Raw genomic sequence first — 13,201 nt, 5'->3', positions numbered from 1 at the left:
TTGTTTCTACTCTTACGTAACAATTTGCAGATCTCCCACATTGTAAAAGAACCCACCTGATTTAACCCATCCAATAGGAGATAACTTAATTGTTGTAATAAACCACTTCGGAACAACCCAAATATTGTAAACAGGTTCTATTATTAATATTATTACTTGTAAACACCTACGTAAGCAATCATTTATAGATCCTATGCAATCTTACACTCTTAATATATGCACATAATACCTGTTTTTTTTCCCGTTAATTTACATCGTTGGGTGTGTCTTTAAGAATCACTTCTCTGGCCCGCGCCATGTTGGAAATGTCCATGCCTGCTGTGTGTGTGTGTGACTTGGATTTTTAACTTAGGTTTAACAATTTTTCAGTCATATCACTACGATGTCTGCAGTGTGGCATTTATAGTAATGTCTATTAGTGGGGCATAATGCTAAGACATATAGTATCATGTCCCACCCAGTCACATTGTCCTGACACCAGGACGACCAGTCCTAACACTAACATATTAATGCTGAGCGCCAAGCGAGGCAGCTGTAAGTACAAATTTTATATCTTTGGTACGAATCGGCCGGGGTTCAAACCCGCGACCTCCTGCGTCCGAGCCCGACGCTCTAACCACTAGGCCACTGGATCGTAATTCCCAGTGTAATGTAATGCAATTTTTGAAAGTTATGAATTATATAGGTATTTTCTTTTTTTTAAAATTATTTTCTTTATTTAGTGTGATTTCCTAGTATCTTGTGTTCCATTGCAAAGCTGGGATGTTTCGGCGTATTACAACTCCAACGTGGTTCAGCATATTAGAACCAAAGCAATTTTGCTTAAAATTTTGCACGATTGAGCAACTTGTTGTAAGTTTATTCACTGATATTACAAATGCGGCGGTGTTTTTAGAGATCGAATTCCTGTACTGAATACGAAGTATTGATTACTCCGTCCAAACCTGTCGCAGCAGAGTAAAAGGAATCAATATTACCAGAAAGACATACATTTGCTTTCAACAATGAACATACTAGTAATATATATTATACATCTTCAATGTTTCTCGTGTCAGCAGTGGCTTGGGTATTTATCCTTTAGTCCGACCGTAGACTCTGTTGTTAGATCATTGAAACTGATACGACTTCCTTTAAATTTGTGACCTCACTAACAGTTTATGCATGCAATTCAGGTACATCAACACCAGAATTACATGACTTCCTCGCACGGATCCAATAATGCTACTAAAAAAACAGATTTGCTTTAGTTTTCTTTGACTATATTTTAAGGTGGGTGCATTTATAACAACAGTTATCACTGTGTAGGTAATACGTATGTAATTGATGTAGGTAATACGTATGTAATTGATGTAGGTAATACGTAAGTAACTGATGTAGGTAATAGGTATGTAATTGATGTAGGTAATATGTATGTAATTGATGTAGGTAATAGGTATGTAAATGATGTAGGTAATAGGTATGTAATTGATGTAGGTAATGGGTATGTAATTGATGTAGGTAATATGTATGTAATATGTAATTGATGTAATTGATGTAGGTAATAGGTATGTAACTGACAAACCGTACAATCAAATATAGAAAAGCACATCGATATATACATGTCGTATGCATCGTAACTAAAGATGCTGTGCTATACTCAGTTTAACATCCACGATTAGTGCCAATTTTAACATCCAACATAACTCAAGGAACAAACTTCCTCTAACGTCTGCAACTGTTCATATTTGATTAGTTGGCAATGTCATTACAATTTGTCTTTTCTTCATCTGAACCACACCTTTGCTTTGCGGGAAGAGCACACTAACGGAAACACTCCTACTCTGCTAGTTCTCATACTTACAAGCAAATTATAATATACATCCAACTATGCATATATATATATATATATATATATATATCACTATTAACGGTATCGACTACAATAATACATTCAATATGGACAGCTTGAAAGATATTATGTTACAGGCATGTGTTTACGAAGACTCAGTTACGGTACTGGACTGACTGAAGATGAAAATATGGCAGCACCCATTACATGTCTTCGTGATGTTTGTCACATGGATTGCACGCAAGGCCCAATGTACATGAAAATTATAACACTTGTCGCATCTTCCTAAATCTTCACGAAACAAGATAATTACAATGGAAAACTCGATACTAATTTAATGAGGTGATCTATTGCTCGTAAAATGCAACGTAAAATTGCCTTATTTAGCTCATTTAAATACATTTTCTGCACAACAGATTTACCTTGAACATTTAAACATATAAAGTTCATATTTTATTATACTTCACTTATTACACTATATATGTGATATCTGGCTATACTAAACCCATCCACACAGTTGAGCATCTTTGCACTAGGTACAACTAGCAATTGTACAACCACGTGTGGGCTGAACTGAATGTGCAGGGATGATGTTGTTTAAGAAAAATAAACCATCAAAACTAGCTATGATCGGTACATTATGAAAGAGTCTTAGTTTATGTCAGACTTTAAAATGGTTGTCTCTTGGCAACATTTTTTTTCAGTTTTGTTATCTCTTAAATACAATAGAGTACCTAGTACTGTCCTTGTCAAAAACGACAACCTAACATTGTTCTCATAACAGTGTGTGGCATTCATGCCAAGGTAAGATAGAAAGTATATTTATTTCACCAAACATAAGCATTGAGGTCTATGGAAAACAATTTGTACTGTGTTGCCATTACCAATAAGCCGTAAAGCATTGAGGCTCGTATCGTGGCTTATAACTTTACTGTCCGTCATACAGGTATAATACAAGGGTGGACACTTCTTTTCTTCCTCGCGCGACCTATATCATAAACAACGTTGATATTACAAGATACATCTTGCGTTGCGGAATAAATCTGGTACCGATGTTTATGTCAGGCATTCGACTTTGTATACTATCCAAAGTTTGGCTTAATATCATACCTATGAATTATGCAAATCCATTTTCCTAAGTTACCTCTCGTCATGTCCATGGTTGTACCAGCTTAATATGCAAACTAAACGCGCAGAATGGAATACTGCCTTCTCACTGGCCAACTGAAAATAAGTTATACATAGGTGAAGTACGTCATTTTCCTTTAACCAATGAAAGGGCAGCGCATAGCTTGTAATATCAGCCTTGATTCTTAAATAGGTCTAGCGAGAAAGGAGATAAGTGTCCTCTTTTGTATTGAGAGAAGTGTCCTCTTTTGTATTATTATATAGTACTTGTATCATTGATAGTTAATTTGGAAGGAGAAATACGAGCCTCCGTACCTTAAAGTGTTACTGTATAGTTCAGCCCGAGCCACTTAATGATTAACGACCAATGTAACTCGAAAGATTTGTGTACATCCTTCACTGACAGCTTTCCATCATTGTGCAAAAACTTCAAATGGTCCTGTTATGTTTGTACTAGCTGAACTTTGTTATTTTATCAGTCAGGCAGTAGGTCGAACACAGCTTCTCGTGAGATTTATTTGTATATAACGGTACCAGTAGTACAACCCCTGGTGGTTGAACTTAAGGTGTGGGGAACATTGTTTTCAGAAATAAACATAAAACTACTTGTAATTGGTGTATTACGTAAGAGTTGTAGTTTGTCAGGCTTAAAAATGTTCAGTCTCTTGGCAACATGTGAAATCATGTTAATTCATATCTAGATCATATTTTGCATTTTAATGTTTTTAATATAAAAAAATGTGATACACATGAAAAATAAATATGTTGTAACTTGATAATTCTTACCCCTGTTTAGTTCCAGCAGAGTTATCTTTCTTAAATGCGATGGAGTACTTTGTTATGTTCTTGTCAAATTGACAATCTAACACAACACTGTTCTCTGTGACAGCGTGTGGCACGCTTGCCTAGATAGGATAGAAAGTATATTTAGTTCACCAAACATTAGCATTGAGATCATTGGAATAACAATTGGTACCGTGATGCACGCGTCATTAATTTAGTGATGATGGGTGACAACTAGGAATAACGCCACAATTTGGAATCCCTCATGTTGCGCACTTTCTCGAGAAATTGAAAGACCATGCAAGCGATATAAATAGACCAGAATTACCGAGCTAGTTTAGTGAGTGCACTGACAAGAAAGGATGTTGAATAAGAGATTTTGAAAAAAGGAAAACAAAACATAGTATAGTCACAAATATAGTGACAATAAAACTGCAACTTAATATGTTGCTCCGAATTATGTTAACAGTGTATTTAATAGAAAACTAGGCCGACAAATCAGCCCTTCACCCGTGGTAATATTGATTTTCGGGCGAGGGGCTGATAAAACGTATTCATTAAAAGCTGCAATTATCTGCATCTAAATTTGGCTGCAAACAGCGATGTATATTTTATACACATACCGGTATTTCTCGTGGCTGTGATGCTACCGTCGTCTGAAGGTTTTTTTTGGTGATATGTGGATTATATTTCCTGAGCAAACCATATGTTTGGTGATTTGTAAATCCACCTGGAATAGCACAACCATCTGTCCTGTGACCATTTTGAATTTCACGCTTGATATGGCTGCTACCAAATACCGAATTATGTTAACAGTGTATTTAATAGAAAACATGAAATTTTAATCTTATGTGCCGATTTGTAGGCGAATATGTAGAAATTAAAGAACACAACAGTTTGCGTTTTGCGCTTCTTAAGTGATGAGTAGATTTTAAAATAGGTTGTGAAGTGGTTCTTGAAAACTTACGAAAGTATTAAATGAACGTGGTTGGCTATTTTCAAAGTTCAAATACTTACATAATCACTTACAAAGTAAATAAAGTTAATAGGACTTCATGTTAACTTTAGGTAACAATTTATACTTTGCTAAATACCAACCATGACCGATCAATTCTTGTAATACCAATCTCTCTCCCCTTCTGATGTCAATATGGCTGATTTAACCAGCAAAACAGTTGGTCTTTGGTAGGTCTTAGTTTTCTTTATGTAGTCTATACGTTGCGCCAGAACGGATCCCCTAGCGGTCGAGTGGTCTAAGAACGAGTCCAATAGTGACCGAGTGGTCTAATAACGGGTCCCCTAGTGGCCGAGTGGTCTTAGAACGGGTCCCGTAGTGGCCGATTCGTCTAAGAACTAGCCCCCTTGTGACCTAATGGTCTAAGAACGGGTCTCCTAGTGGCCGAGTGGTCTACGACGCTCGCCTTTACAGATCAGTCACATATCTGACTTTTGTCTGCATGAGTACGAGTCTCGTCTCGGCCAAAATGGTATGTGAGAACGCTTGGCAGTAGATTGCCATCGGCCTGTGGTTCTTCTTCCACCACAATATACTGGCCGTCTTATATTGTATATCATGAGTTGAAAAATGGCGTTCAACCAAAAAGACGAACAAGACACTGTGTAGAATACTTAGCACCATCTTGGCTAGCCAAGGGTTGTCGATTCGTGTATATTATTATAGATAGGGTACAGTCTCAAGGCGGATGATAACAGCGATCTGATGAACTTTGTTTCTCTATATTTTTTTAACCATATTTTTGCCTATCTTTGGACATTAAGCGTGCGTTCGGTACCTGTTGTTTTAGCATTCATTGTTCTTTCTTTGATGTTTCAAAACCAAAATCAAAGTAATTTTTTTCATGGTTAAATTCTGAAAAGTGTCAAGGATATTAGGATGCATCATGCAACAACTTGGAATAGACTTCATATCTGACATACTGTCCGTCTATTAAGAACTTACTTCAAGACCATTTTTAAATTTCAATTACTCATTTAAGGACAAAACTCCAAAATATGGCATGCAGCCATTATGCTACAACCCGGAGTAATCTTACCTGGAGTAATCATTTTAGTTATGAAATATGGCTCCAAAGGCGATAATAATAGTTCATGGAGAGAGAGAGAGAGAGATGTCTGCACTGTGGTACTGGGGCATCATGATGCAGACATGTAACATGATGTCCAAATTCACTTTATCCTGACACCAGGCCGTCCCTAACCTCTTAATGCTGAGCGCCTAGCGAGGCAGGTGTTAGTATTATTTTTATGTCTTTGATATGACTCGGCCGGGATATATATATATATATATATATATATATATATATATATATATATATATATATATATATACCGTATTATCCAATAGACACTGTGGCTAACTAATGCCCGTGAAACCATGCTACTGAAAAATGTATACACGAAAAGGCAGAGTCATGTCAATATCAATCGGTTTATTAAAGAAGTTCCTAGGGCCTACAAATAATTTAAATCATGATGAGGTGGAAGACATTTCTTGCCTTCAGAAGGGATAAACGATCGCCGTGGACTCGCTCTTAAAAATCGCAAAATATCAACTTTTTCATTTGTTTAATGCTATAAATTTATTTCATCCGAATCATACAGTATTCCTGTACAATGATGAAAATCTCTAAAGTTGTTTTCTGATCAAATTTAATTTGAATACAAGTCAAAATCCTCAAAATTATATTTCTCGAGAAAGAGCACAACAGTTTGGAATTCAAAGTTATTGCATGTACTTTTCTGAGATAATGTTTATTCCAACTTGGTAATGTATGCCAGTATAAATAACTGTTGTTTTCATCTCCTGTTCCTGTGTGCTTCTGTGGCGCAATTGGTTAGCGCGTTCACTTTCGAAGTGAAGGTTGATGGTTCGATCCCATCCAGAGGCGTCGGAGTTTTCGATAACTTTGCGGAGTTATTAGATTTCTCCTTTTCCCATCTAATATTTTGCATTATTTATAATTTCATCCGTTCCTCAAACAAAATAATATTAAATGCCACAGAAATATAGTTTTGATGCAATTTTAGTTCCTGCGATCGTTTCCATTTCATTTAATTGATACTCTCTTTAATTGATTTCAGTAAACACTGTAAATGTCTTTACAACCTTCTTTAGTTTTACGCTTGATTTTAGGTTAAAAGGATAAAATGTCTCAGCGAAAAGGAATGCAATGACAGATTAAGGAAAGTGAACTTTCACATTTGACAATACTTTGACAAGTAACACAATTTGTATCAATATTATATTTTCTTTAATAGGCTTAAAATTAATTAGTCATAATCATGAATAACATCATACAAATATATTAAATTTAATTTTGATGTGTTCACTTCTTATATAAATGTTATTATTTTATCTATCCTGAACTGTCTTTCAGCCATACAACCGTCAAAAGAAGGTTTGGAAGAATAATGTACAACAATAGAAGAAGATGCTGTGCAATTTACAAATCACGATGTACGAGCTTCCAATTTGTTTTTTGTTTCTTTTTCTCTTAATTAAAAAGTACAAATTATTGCATGAAATTAAATATTAAATTGCATGGGTTGTATTCCTGTTTAGCATTAAATTAATCTAAACTTTATATTTTCTCTTTAAAACGAATTTTAGATGCATCTTTACTTTATTGGCAGATCTTGCAGCACGATATAAAATTACGTCAGAGTGCAAAATAATACTTTTTATTACGTATTACTCAAAACAGACTTATAATAGATAATATTACATTAATTTAAATTTTATAAGGTTTGTGCGTACAGTGTATTTTAAGACCATCTTTTACTGTAATGGAATATAATTTTTTTTAGTGATCTCCGTGAAGTTGATAATTCTTTTTTCTGTACTCTTTAGTAACTCTGGACATCTTAGATCTCCATACGTCTGTCCTTTTTTGGACCAGCTAGGTTCTGAACTGTGCCCAACCCCTTTCTGCTCGTCCAACTTGCTAAGTCCGAGCATCAAAGTAGAACTATTTTCATAGATAGATTCCTGTTTTATGGCAATTGGTAAAGAAAAATGGCCCAAAAGCCCACACTTGTTGTTCACACTTGGTATTACAGTACCAATTGCTTCTCCATATATCACAACGATTGCGTTTTTGCCCTACATAAGCATCCCTGTCACATGGTGTTATAGAAAACAATCGTATATTGACAATTTGACCAGGGGCCCCGAGTGGTCTAAAGCGCTCACCGTTGCGGATCACTACCATCTCACCTCTGGGATCGAGTCTCAGGCTCGGCTACTTGGGTACGTGAGAAAGCCTGCCAGTAGCTTCTCGTGGGTCGGTGGTTTTTTCCAGGGTTCTTCCTCCACCAGTTATACTTGCCGCTATGTATAGCCTATCTTGTGCTGGAAAATGGCGTTAAACCCAACAACAACAACAACAACAATTTGACTAGGATAGGACAATGTACTCCAGAGCACTTAAGAGTGATAACTCTGACAGATGTCACGAGAGATAAATGTTCACTGATGTGATGCACATTTTGTTTTAAATCATGAAAATTACAAACCATGATCTAAATATAAAGTAACTTAATCTCATATGTATCCAAGTGAGTCGACTATTTTATTTAAAGCCTAACAGAAAGAACAACTCTTGCACAATGAACCAATCACAGGAATTTTATGCAACGTTATTAAGACTGGATCTTCAACTTTATTTTAAAATCATAATGAATTGTAGCATTATTTGAGATCTTTTCCTAATATTCAAGAATTTTGTTCTGAACATTAACACTTATTTAATGTAAAAGCTGATATTAAGAAAATAAGTCACGACATTTTAAATTTAAGAAAAAAATATTTAATGCGATGCCAATGTTATTAGCTAGGCGGTAGTAATGATAGGGGATAGTATAGGGACACTGGGACTTCAATACACCCCCACCCCAGTTTAAGATTGAAGTCCCATAATATTCCCTATCACTACTGGTGGTCATGGCAGCAGATAGAGAGGACAGCAGATATTATTCTGAGTGACAAATGGAATCTCAGAATTCAGTAGCCATATTATCTCAGAGTATAGATACACGTAGTTTGTACAATCCACAGTTAATTATGTACTGAATTACAATATTCAATACCTGAAAGACATAACAGTATGTACAACAATGGCAACGCTCGATTGTCTATAAAACTTGGATACATCATTGACAATATGAAAGTAGGTGCTGGTTTATTTGTTTTTGTTTTCGGGGGGTGGGGACTATGGCAATTTTACCGGCAATGCAACGTAACTTTAAAATATTTCTAACATTTGGGTGAATAAGAAACAGTGACATGGGTTTAGGACAGATTTTTATTAAAATTCATGACTATTGCATCAATATTTTAAATCGAGGACAAGCAACTGAGGGGAAACTGCCGTTGAAAAAAAGTATATCGTTGGTGCGTCATTTTCGGTAATGGAAAAGATTTTTGAGGTTTATTGATACAAAATCCTTTGACATCGTGTCGGTATCATTAGATGATATGTACCAGATGAAAGCTGCTAATGAAGAACACTAGCGCTTGTGTATTATTAATCCATGGTCTTGGACCTAGGATATGTATTAATAAAAGGATGTGGTTATTCCATGACTACAAGTAGAGCACAAGGACCAAAGGTTGGCTGATACAGAGAAACACTATGGTTTGTGTACGATTCAAAAACATGTTCCAGAACCTGATATGGGTACGAATAAAATCCATGCGGATTGCATAAATTCAGGAAGAGTACACGGACCTATGGTACTATGCTACAGTAGCGCTAACGCTTGTTGATAATTCCAAATCATAGACAAGGACCTATACTATTATTTAATAGAAAGATATCCCTATTAGATGAGAACAGATACAAGTGAAGGACCTAATGAAAGGGTGGTATAAAAAAGACCTAACATTGGTGTGCCACTTCGATCAATGGAAAGCGTTTATGACACATATGTATATAAATTTGATGAGATTGTATGGGTATATTTAGAGGACAAGGACATAAGGTAGGTTGCTATGGAATCGGCATAATATTGTGCAAGATTCCAAGGCTTGAACAAAGACCTAGAATATGTATGAAGGTGAGACGTATTCGATGGGTACAGTACCTAGGGTAAAGTGATGTACAATAAGCTAACGTTTGTATGCTTCAAAAGCAATGACCTGTTGTAGGCTGCTGTACAAATGATCTGATGTTCATCTATTATTTTAAACCATGAACAAGGATTTAAAAATATATATTTATATAAAAGTCCTGGTAATTAGTACTGTGTTTTATTCATGTTGTGACTCACTTGCTTAAATCTAAAGTAACAAAAAGAAAAACAGTAAACTTCAACAATTTATTTCCGTATAATAAAAAGTGAAAATTTAAAAGGAAATTAACAGTATTGTGACTTGAATCCTAAATAATCCTAAAAGTTATATCACAAGTCCTAAAGAACAGAGCGCTCCGAAGGTATCCCAGTGGTGATACAAATGCATTCTAATCATGACTGTGCTGATGTGCCAATGGTCCTAATATATCACGATGATCGAATCCAGAATGTCCTTCAATGAAATCACACTAATTATACAATAGTGATTTTGTCCTAAAGTCAATAAGCACTTTTATTTCTAAGGAATTATTTAAACAAATAAATCCTCTCAAATTATAACTGAACACAACCAACAGACTGAATCCACTATTCAGATATTAAAAAGGACTGACCACTTCTGATGTAAGCAATTTTATATACAAACCTAATATACAATAAGAGAATAATGATGAGGGTTGAAAGTTCATCTCTAGAACATGAAGCCATTGATCAGCTGCCCCAAGTGCCAGTCAGTAAATCACTGGATGACCCACCAACCAAGTTTGAGACCCAGAAAGCAATACGTCTGCGCCCTAGTGGCCAGGCTCCCGATTGATTCAATCGCAGCAGAGATATACAAGGAAGGCGGTGCAGCTTTGATCAAAAACCTCCATTAGTTGTTTCATCTTATGTGGCAAAAAAGACGGTCCTACAGGAATTCAAGGATGCTACTATTATACACCTGTATAAGTGCAGTTGTTGTTGTTGTTGTTGTTGGGTTTAACGCCATTTTTCAGCACACGATAGTCTATACATTGCGGCCAGTATTAATGATGGAGGAAGAACTCGGGAAAACGCCGGAAAGAACCACCGACCCACGAGAAGCTACTGGTAAGCTTTCTCACATACCCACATTGGTTGAATCCGAGACTCGAACCCACGCGACAGAGGTTAGATGGCAGTGATCCGTAACGGACAGCGCTTTAAACCACTCAGCCACTCGGGGACCCTGTATAAGTGCAAAGGATATATCCAGGCTTGTGGCAGTTATGTAGCTGGGCTTGTCCTCTAAGTAACACCGGTTTTTAGTTTTTGTGAAGATTTTAGCTTTATTTTCAATAAAGTTGTAGGACCCTTACTTGGTGTTTGTGTGTCCTTTGAACCCAAATATAACATTATGGTGGCAGCGTTACGGATTGCAATAATTCTGTGTGAATTATTTGGAATTGTTCAGTACAATGGAACTGTGTTTGACAATTCTGAAAGCTGTGAATTCAGCGAATCTGTGTGTGTGTGTTATTAGCAGTGAATGGTTGTACTGTGTGTATAACGTACATTTGTTGACTGCTAAGTGCAATGTGTATATCACTGTAACGAGTGTACACGTATAAGCCCAGAAGTTCACAGAAAAGAACAACTAGTCCAGTCGTTATGAATACAGTGAGAGAACTTACAGTACATAACATATAGTTTGTCATTATGTCGGTTGCTGATGACTTAGAGGTTGAGAGAGCAACGGTTGATTCAGGACGACCACGATGAAAAGCGGCAGTACAGAATTGATGGAAGTTACAGATATTGAAATTCTGGAGTATGAAGAGGAACTTAACCTTAAGCACATGCAACCACCCAAGGAAACAATGTGAAAAACTAGCGCAAAAAAAGAATTGAAAGAGAATTTGAGTTAAGACAGAAGGACTTTAAATGCGAAATGGAAAGATATAAATTAATATTGGAAATGAAGCGTTTAGAATTTGAGTTAGAAAGAGTAAAACATCAAGAATACGCTAAGGAAAAAACATCTGTAATGCCATTTAAGGTAAAGCTTGAGGCATATGACGAAGAACGAGGACAAAATATTGTGACTTTCCTAGCAGAGTTTGAATCTATTGCTAAATGGTCTGCGAGTTGAAAGTATTACAGCTAAGAACTCTTTTGACAGGTGAGGCTAGATATCTTGCAACTCAAGTCTGTGGCGATTACCTGGAACTCAGGAAAGGACTGATTGATTGCTTTGGAAAGAGACCACATGAACATTTCACTGCGTTGGTGAGCATGAAGAAGAAAAGCACCGAGACGTATCGTGGTCTGATGGACATGATTGATCAACACATTACGCGCTTCTTGGAGGATCGTGACCCAATTATTTGTCTTCCTGGCGATATTTTCTTGGAAGTCTTGCCACAAGATCAGGCACAGTGGATTATGAGAAACAAGGACTCTAGCCCAGTTGTAGAGGCTGCAGAAGATTATATTCCCACCAATGTAAAACAGCAGTGGCAGAATAATAAGTTTCATCAAAATATTAATGTTAATACTAACAACACAAATATTCAGAACTTACATTAGCAAGCGAAACTAATATTGACGAATGACCAGTCTAAACACAAGAATAGGCAAAGTTATCGATGCAAGCAGTGGAGACATATTGTATGGTATTGTCCAACAGATGATATGAAACATCGTGGCAAGCAGGCAATTTGTTTTGTTAAGCCGGCAATTGGTGAAAATCTTATGGATGTGTAAATGGGAGCGAGATCATGTTTGTGAAGGATACTGGCTCAGATATGACCTTGATAAGAGAAGATCTCGTTGACGAGAGTTGCAAGCTGGAGGGGCACAAAGTTAAGTTATACACAGCTGTGGGTCAACCATTTACCTCACAGCTGGCTGTGGTAAATATCGACACTCCACATTATAAGAAACCAACGCAAGTGGGGCTTGTTTCAAATTTAACAGCTGAATACCTATATGGATGGATACATTTAGCAAGAAGTGGTCATTTGTTGTTATGAGGTCGATGGTAAGAGGACTCGACGATGAGAGGACTGTGTAAAATACTGACCAATGTGAGAATGAGGATAAGAATGAAGTTGTCAACAACAGCATCGAGACAGCAGATACTGATCAGCGTGATGACATTGAATTTGACAAACTTTCAGCAATGAATGCGGACATGTGGTCGAAGCTGCAGACTGCGGTTCATTCACCGCAAAGTATTCGAGAGAAGTCTTTTACTGCTCGTGAAGAGGCTCAGGAGGAGCCAACGGCCTTCTTCTGGGAGAATGATATTTTACGGCGGAAATGGCAATCTGGTGATGGTTCGCGTGGAGGGGAGCAAATTGTTGGACCAGCAAGATTACGAACAATGTTAATGGAGCTGGCACA

At 36.6% G+C, this 13,201-nt stretch overlaps 1 non-coding gene across 1 annotated transcript; it reads left to right on the top strand.

The window, feature by feature from the left end:
• Nucleotides 1–6,575: 6,575 nt before the first annotated feature.
• Trnar-ucg (transfer RNA arginine (anticodon UCG)) lies at nucleotides 6,576–6,648 on the top strand. Its single transcript has one exon. It is a non-coding gene; the product is annotated as a tRNA-Arg (tRNA).
• Nucleotides 6,649–13,201: the final 6,553 nt, after the last annotated feature.

This window comes from Sinohyriopsis cumingii, chromosome 11 (genome assembly GCF_028554795.1).
Source record: "Sinohyriopsis cumingii isolate HCF-2022 chromosome 11, ASM2855479v2, whole genome shotgun sequence".
NCBI lineage: Eukaryota > Metazoa > Mollusca > Bivalvia > Unionida > Unionidae > Sinohyriopsis > Sinohyriopsis cumingii.
The sequence above is the reverse complement of the archived record's forward strand: the minus strand, read 5'-3'. Positions and strand labels throughout refer to the sequence as shown.